The sequence below is a fragment of the Bison bison genome, unplaced genomic scaffold (assembly GCF_000754665.1).
Source record: "Bison bison bison isolate TAMUID 2011002044 unplaced genomic scaffold, Bison_UMD1.0 scf7180017864375, whole genome shotgun sequence".
Taxonomy (NCBI): domain Eukaryota; kingdom Metazoa; phylum Chordata; class Mammalia; order Artiodactyla; family Bovidae; genus Bison; species Bison bison.
In genome coordinates, this window is record NW_011494947.1 from 1,568,886 (window position 1) to 1,576,351 (window position 7,466).

Sequence of the window (7,466 nt, forward strand, 5' to 3'; positions counted from 1 at the left end):
ATTATAATATACTGTTTTTGTCTACTTTTGTGTATATTTTAAGTTTTTTCAGTGTTTTTTTTTTTTCTTATTTAAATATGAAGCTTGGGAGCTTGGATTATTGTTGAAGAAGTGGAGTTTCAGTGTGGGGATGGTAGGAGAAGTCTTGGGAGTGGGTGCCATCTACCAGGGGCGGTGGAGGGAGCGCCGAGGGGAGGGCACACAGGGAAGGTGCTGGCGAAGGACACTGTCACCCTTCCCAGCCCTGCCCTGCCCCGCCGCCAGGGCACCTCAGCCCTTTGCTGTCAGGTTCTGGCCCCAGCCTCACTCTCAGCTGATCTGTCCTATATTTATCTCAGGCCCTTTGTGACACAGACTAAAATTTAAGACTCCATGTCTTCCATAGATACTGAATCAAAGAGAAATTGCATAAAGTGGAAAACTATAATAAGGAACCTGGCCATTAAGCACCAAGTCGAATGTGGCAGCCTGCGAGATCAGTTTAAACTTATATTTCATTGCATCCTCTAATTGCATTTCTCCTTTACAAGGTGATTTTATCTAGGAAGACAGCTGTCTAGTGTGGTTATTACATCACTCCGGCCAGTCCTAGGCAAAGGAAGAAAAGAAATGGTGGTTGTATAGTACACTCATCAAATAGAAGTTGGGTCTTTTTTTAAATCCCTTTTTGCGTAACAAAGAGAGGTTCAGGATTGTTAATATTTCACAGGATGCCTTTCCCAATCCACAGTGGTTCTAAGTGAAGCTTTTTTTTCGTTTCTTTGCTCTTTCTTGGAATGGACAGTCATTTCAGCGGTCTCTTGAAGGGTGTCTCTTCTTTCTGTGCCGTTGAGGCTATTAGTAACCTGTAGATTTTGACCCAGAAAGTCCCTGTTTAGAGTCATAATGGTCTCTCTTCATCTTTCCTGAAAACTGCTCTGTTAGCTCTGACCGGTACAGTGACCTCAGTAACGTGGAAACACGAAATGGCTTTGTCTATTAGTTTGAGTCTTCTGGGGCAGAATGGATTTTGATCTGGGGTACCAATCACTTTGATAGTCCTCATTTATGGCAGAGTCCCAGGGTTTGTTTTTTTTTTAATGATAAAACACAAAAAACAACCTGAGAGACCTTTTTCCAGCCTAGATTAGACTTATTTCTAGCTTCCTGAAACTTGAGTATCGTCTCCTTAAGTGTGCTTAGCATGAAGGAATTGGTCATGGTCTTTCCGTTTGGAAAGTTTTTCAACCCGGATTCAGCTCTGAGCTCAGGGCCCGCTGGTCCTTAGGATGAGCTGTCAAGGTCAGTCCTCACTCTAGACATTCTGACAGCAGGGTAGTACTGATCTGGAACGGGATCCCGAGAAAAGGGACCCGTGGGCCAGGTGTGGGGGCCAGCTCTTCCTCGGAGTGAGGGAGCCTTTGGAGCAGTGATTCCCACCCCAGATGCACGTTAGAATTTTACTGGGAGCCCTCTGTGGGGAGAGGCCCAGACACTCACATTCTTAAACAGCTCCCAGGGGGATCCCTGTTTGCACCTGAGATTCAGGACTCCTGCTCCAGGAGGGGTGAAGGGACACTCCAGGGACAGAGCTATCTTGTCAGAACATCTGCAAGATGAGGGGAATAACTGTTGTGGGGAAGAATTGGGGAGAGCCTGTTTGCTTAAGGCCACCAACAAGAACCTGCTGCAATTTAAAACTCAGAAAAAGGTGCATCCTGACTTGGTTGCTCATCAGTTCCCAGATATATCGTATGTCTCAATACCTGACTTCTCTGACCAGCTTTATTGAGCTTTGTGGCTCTTTGGTCCACAGAGTAAGGTAGTCTGGTGATCCTTTACTTTTTTCCTTTAAATGTATTTTTATATTAGTGGTTTGGTCCTTCAGATTAAATTGCAGTCTACAACGAAGCATGTTGCATTGTCATTTTGTACACTTTTAAAGGTATTGCTATAAATTAGAAGTATACAATTTAGTTTATTGTTAGTCTGATATATATTACTTTTCATTATAGCATTTTTGAACAACTTTATTGGGGTGTACAAAAAATACAGTAAGTTGCATGTGTATAAAGTATGTAATTTTTGACACTCGTGAAACCGTCACCTTATCATAATCAAGATAATGAACATATTCCTCACCCCTGCATTTCCTCACACCCCTTTGTCATCTTGCTCACCCTTTACCTCCATCCCTTCACAGCCTCTGAACTGCTTTTAGTTGCTATGGATTAATTTGCATTTTCCAGAAGTTTATATAAATGGAATCATAGTATATACTCTTTTTTCATTGTGACAATTTTTACTCAGCATTGTTTTGAGATTAATCTATATTGTTGCAGGTATCAATCGATCATTTGTTTTTATTGCTGAATTGTGTTCCACTGAATGGATATACCGCCACTCATTTATTCCTGTTGCTGAACATTTTCATTGATTCCAGTTTTTGACTACTGCAAATAGAGCCAGTATAAACATTCATGCTCAAGTCTCTGTATGGACATGTGCTTTCATTTCCTCCTGGGTAAGCTCTTAAAGAGTACAATATCTAGGTCAAATGGTAGGTGTATGTTTAATTTTTTAAGAAATTGCCTAACAGTTTTCCAAAGTGACTGTAGCATTTTCCGTTCCTGCCAGCAGGGCATGAGAGTTCCAGTTGCTCCCTGTCCTCACCAACACTTGGCATAATCAGTCTTTTTAATGTTAAACATTCTAATAAGTGTGCAGTGGTATCTCATTGTGGTTTTAACCTGCAAATTTCCTTAATGACTAACGATGTTGAGCATCTTTCTTGTGCTTATTCACTGTATATGTATCTTCTTTGGCAAAGTACAAACATTTGAGAAATGAAAGTTTCCTTTGATGGCTTTGAAGATGCCTTAATATAGAGCCTATCATAGATGTTACTATATATTGCCTGATTGGTGCGTATCTGTCAGGTACCTACTGTGTGCTCATCATGCTACCAGTTGCTCTGGGGAATTGAGAGGTAATAGTAGTCAGGACCTTGGGGATCAAACACTGCAGGTTTTACTTGAACGTTTCATGGTGTTTCTTCACCTTGTCCATCTTCTTTCCTGTGCTTGTGTCATGGCTGTGGGTCTGGAGTTGATTGGTGCTGAAGAATAGGTATTTAATTCAGTTCGTGCTGACTTTTCTGGTAAGGGTACTGGTCTCTGAGCCACTGCGGTCTAGACTCTTGCTGTCCTTTATCTTTAATTGGTATTTATTTATGGTCTGCTCTGCTTTTGTTAATTTTAAAAATAAAATCTGACGTCCATAATGCCAGATGCCGGATATCCAGTGATGAATAAACCTTTCTTTAAAGAACTTAGAGTGTCCTGAGGAGACAAGTGCAGAGGCTGTTAGAACTCAAAAGGACATGAAATCAACTCCAGGGAACCAGGAATGCTCTCTGGATGATATGGACTCAGAAAAGCTGAAATTCCCTATAAACAGACTTAAATATAATGTTGATGGCTCGTATTAGAACAGCCTAAGACAGGCCTACTGGGCTTCCCAGGTGGCTCAGTGGATAAAGAATCTGCCTGCATTGCAGGAGATGCAAGTTTGATCCCTGGGTTGGGAAGATCCCCTGAAGAAGGGAGTGGCTACCCACTCTAGTGTTCTTGCCTGGAGAATGCCATGGACAGAGGAGCCTGTAGGGTCCATGGGGTTGCAGAGAGTCAAAGAGTTGGCTACAGCTGAAGTGACTGGACGCGCACACAGCAAGACAGGTCCACTGCCCGGTACTTCCTAAGAGGAAGGGGTAGAGGTAAGACTCTAGAAGTAGAAACTGCTGGGTTGGACCACCCCATTTCACTTCTCACTCTTCTACCCTGGTCCACTCCCGGAGCCCACTTCCTGAAGTAGTGGAGAGAGACCGATCCCTTCAGCTCTCTGGGAGACTCGCAGGGGCCTAGAGCAGCTGCCTGTGTCCCTGGTCCTGGGGCCCCGCGATGTGGAGATCGGCAGGCTGCTGTGATGGTGGGCCTGAGACCCAGTGCTGCCTTCTCCGGCTCTCTTTCTGAGGTGGTGGTTCTCCCTGCTCTCTATCATCCTTGTCCCTAGAAAGCTTGTAGGATTCTTTGTTCTCCCCCCACTATTTAATCACCCCGGCAGTGGACCTTGCCAGGCTTCAGATGAAGCTTGTATAGTCTGCAAGTGCCGGTGGGCGCTCAGGAGGACAGAGCCGCCGTTGGTGGTCCCCTGGCGTGCTCTGACCGCAGACCGACTCCATTATGCACTGCTGAGCTGGGTGTCCTCACACCCCCTCCGTCTCCCCTACCCTGCTGCATTTGGGGCTCAGGCACAGACATTCGCAGGGAGATCTTTCAATGAAATGTTAATTCTTGGCTCTAAGAACTTTGTTTTTGTACGATTGCCCCAGTTTCCCCCCACCCACCCCCTGAGTTAGATTTGCTGGGACTTAAATGTCTCCAGAGAAGAAACCTAGGGGTTTTTAGCCGTAGATTTAATATCCTGTCCCCTCTCCCATCCTAGCTCCACCCGTTGCAGCTCCACTCATGTTTCCTGGGGTCCGTTCCTTCCACTCATCTGCTCCTACTGTTACATCTCAGTGCCCCAAAGAGGAAATCCTCAGAAGTCTCTCACAGTCTTAAATAAAATTTCATTTCATTTTTATCATATTGTTAAGCCAATGTAAATCCCAAGCACAGTAGCTCCAAAAAGGCGTTCATTTCCTATCTGACACATAACAAAATAGATTTAAATTTTTGTTGTTGTTGTTGACTTGAGCACCTTGGGAAAAGTAAAATAAAATAACTGAAATTAAGTAAATAAAAGGCACCAAATCCCTTTTCCTTCTCTTGGCCTAAACTCTCGTCTTCTATTGTCAGTTAAAATGGATCCCCCACTCCAGATGTGTCGTGCACAGAACCCAACTTCACAGATCAGGTGTGGGGCCAGGGTGGGGTTTTATAAGTTAACTTCCTCTTTCTTTTAAAAGATTTTTGTTGTTGTTGCACTTTTTTAACAAAGGGCACTTAAATATTTAACGGTCTCCTAAGACCAATTAATTCAATACAGTTCATCCAGCAGACATTTAGACAGCATGTGGCGTTGTCCTCCCCATTAAGGCGGCTCTGATGTTGTTGAGGACCGTGTCTAGAGTGTCATGAAAGCCCAGACTCAGAAGAGCCAGGAGGCAGCTGCTTCCCCCAGATCATTTCACTGTGAAGAAAGCCAAGGGTGCAGGTAGGGAGGTATTTCTCCTGAACAAGTCACAGGGGTTCTTAGCAGCAGAGCCAGGACTGGACCGTGTTGATTGTTCTGCCCCTCTGATGCTCCTGCTGGTATTCTGCTGCTGTCTCCTGACTTGGTGGGTGGTGGCAGTGGAGGAGGAAGAGAGAGAGAAACCTCAAAAACAAGATACAAAAAAACCGTGGGAATTTCCCTGGCGGTCTAGAGAGTCGGACCCTGAAGAAGGCTGATTGTCAAAGAATTGATGCTTCTGAATTGCGGTGCTGGAGAAGACTCTTGAGAGTCCCTGGGACAGCACGGAGACCAAACCAGTCAATCCTAAAGGGAATCAACCCTGACAGTTCATTGGAAGAACTGATGCTGATGCTCCCATACTTTGGCCACCTGATGCAAAGAGCTGACTCATTGGAAAAGACTGTGATGTTGGGAAAGACTGAGAGCAGGAGAAGGGGGCAGCAGAGGAGGAGATGGTTAGATGGCAGTGGACGTGAATTGAAGCAAACTCCCGGAGATAGTGAAGGACAGGGAAGCCGATGTGCTGCAGTCCAGGGGGCCACAGAGTCGGACAGGACTTAGCGACTGAATAACAACAACCAGTGTTTAAGGCTGGAGCTTTCATGCTGTGGACCCATGTTAGATCCCTGCTTGGGGAACTAAGATCCCACAACCCCATGGTGTGGCCAGGAAAAAAAAAAAGACATCTTTTCTAGGTAATGTTTTTGGATGGTGTCGTAGAATCGCCACACCTGTTTGCTGTTCTGAGATTTCCCACATGGGTTACTTTGCTGATTGCTCTTTGAGTCTTGTGTGTGTGCCTCATGGAGGCCACGCAGCCCATTGCTTCTGGTTCTTTGCAAGAAGGGGACAGTTTCAGCATTTGTGTGCTGAGAATTCCAGCTTTCTGCACCAGTGCTCCTTGTGGCCCTGGAGCTATGCCCTGTTAGCACTGCTTTTTGGCAGAGAAACAATACTTTTATCAGCCAGTACGAACAGATATTTCTGTTCTACAAATGAGCTCAGATTTATAGACTCAAGGTTCAAAGAAAGGAGGTGAGAGATCACCAGCCACAGCTGAATCTACAGCGAGGAAAGAGATAGCATCAGGCTGGTTCATAACGAAAGCCAGTGCACAAGGCAGCCGTTCAATTCTGGCAGTTTTTTCCTCTGAGAGGTATTGTCACCCTTCTGCCTTTACCTTGTCCAGTGTCTCCCAGCTGGGTGGTGGTGGGACTCCAGAGCCCACGCGTCTGAGCTGCATTCACCTCTGTCATCGATCAGGTGTTGTGGGAGCAGATGCTGAGATGGAGTTTGGGGTGCAGTGTATGTATTAGGGAGCAACACCTGTCTGAGGAAGGAGGACAGAGCAGGATTGGGCAGGGGAAGATGGTAAACTGTGATGAGCCCTGACAGAGCCTGGGCCAACCCGGGAGATCTCTGGAGCGCACATTGCCTCTCAGAGCCGTCCTGCATCGGCCAGAAGCCTCGGCCTTCTCATCCTTCCTGGCTCAGCCCCGGATGCAGGTGGCTCCAGGAGGGCCAGGACTGTCCCTGGGTGAGCTGGCAGCTGGGAACCAAGCGCTGACTGCACTCCCCTAGCCGGGCAGCATGCTCCTCCTTGATGAGGGGATCGCCGCGGGTCCTTGTCAGCCACACCACCATCACTGTTCGGCTCAGCGCTGGTCTCTGCTGCTGGAGTTTGGACGTTTGCTGGCCTCAGTAGCTATTACGATAGCAACTTTTCTAAGTACAGGTCTGTGCTATCGGGCCACTGCTTCCATGGGTCCACCATGCTGACAGCGGTCGACTGACAGTAACTGCTCAGGTCACATTGTCCCCTTGGGTGTTCAGTGCTCTTCCGTGCTTGGTGATATAAGGGTCTCCCACCCTTCCTGCCCACCTCCTTGTGTTCGTGCATGTCTGCACCCTAGACTTAAAAAAAAAGATATTTAGGCCGTGCTGAAGTGACTTAGCAGTAGCAGTAGCAGTGTGTTTTAAAGGAGAAGGCAATGGCACCCCACTCCAGTACTCTTGCCTGGAAAATCCATGGACAGAGGAGCCTGATAGGCTGCAGTCCATGGGGTCGCTAAGAGTCGGACCCGACTGAGCGACTTCACTTTCACTTTTCACTTTCATGCACTAGAGAAGGAAATGGCAACCCATTCCGGTGTTCTTGCCTGGAGAATCCCAGGGACTGGGGAGCCTGGTGGGCTGCCGTCTATGGGGTCGCACAGAGTCGGACACGACTGAAGCGTCTTAGCAGCAGC

The 7,466-nt window shown here is 46.6% G+C and overlaps 1 protein-coding gene across 1 annotated transcript in view; it reads left to right on the forward strand.

Annotated features, from left to right (window-relative positions):
• Positions 1-7,466, forward strand: part of MED27 (mediator complex subunit 27) — a 221,386-nt gene that overhangs the window by 81,913 nt on the left and 132,007 nt on the right. The window lies entirely within an intron of this gene.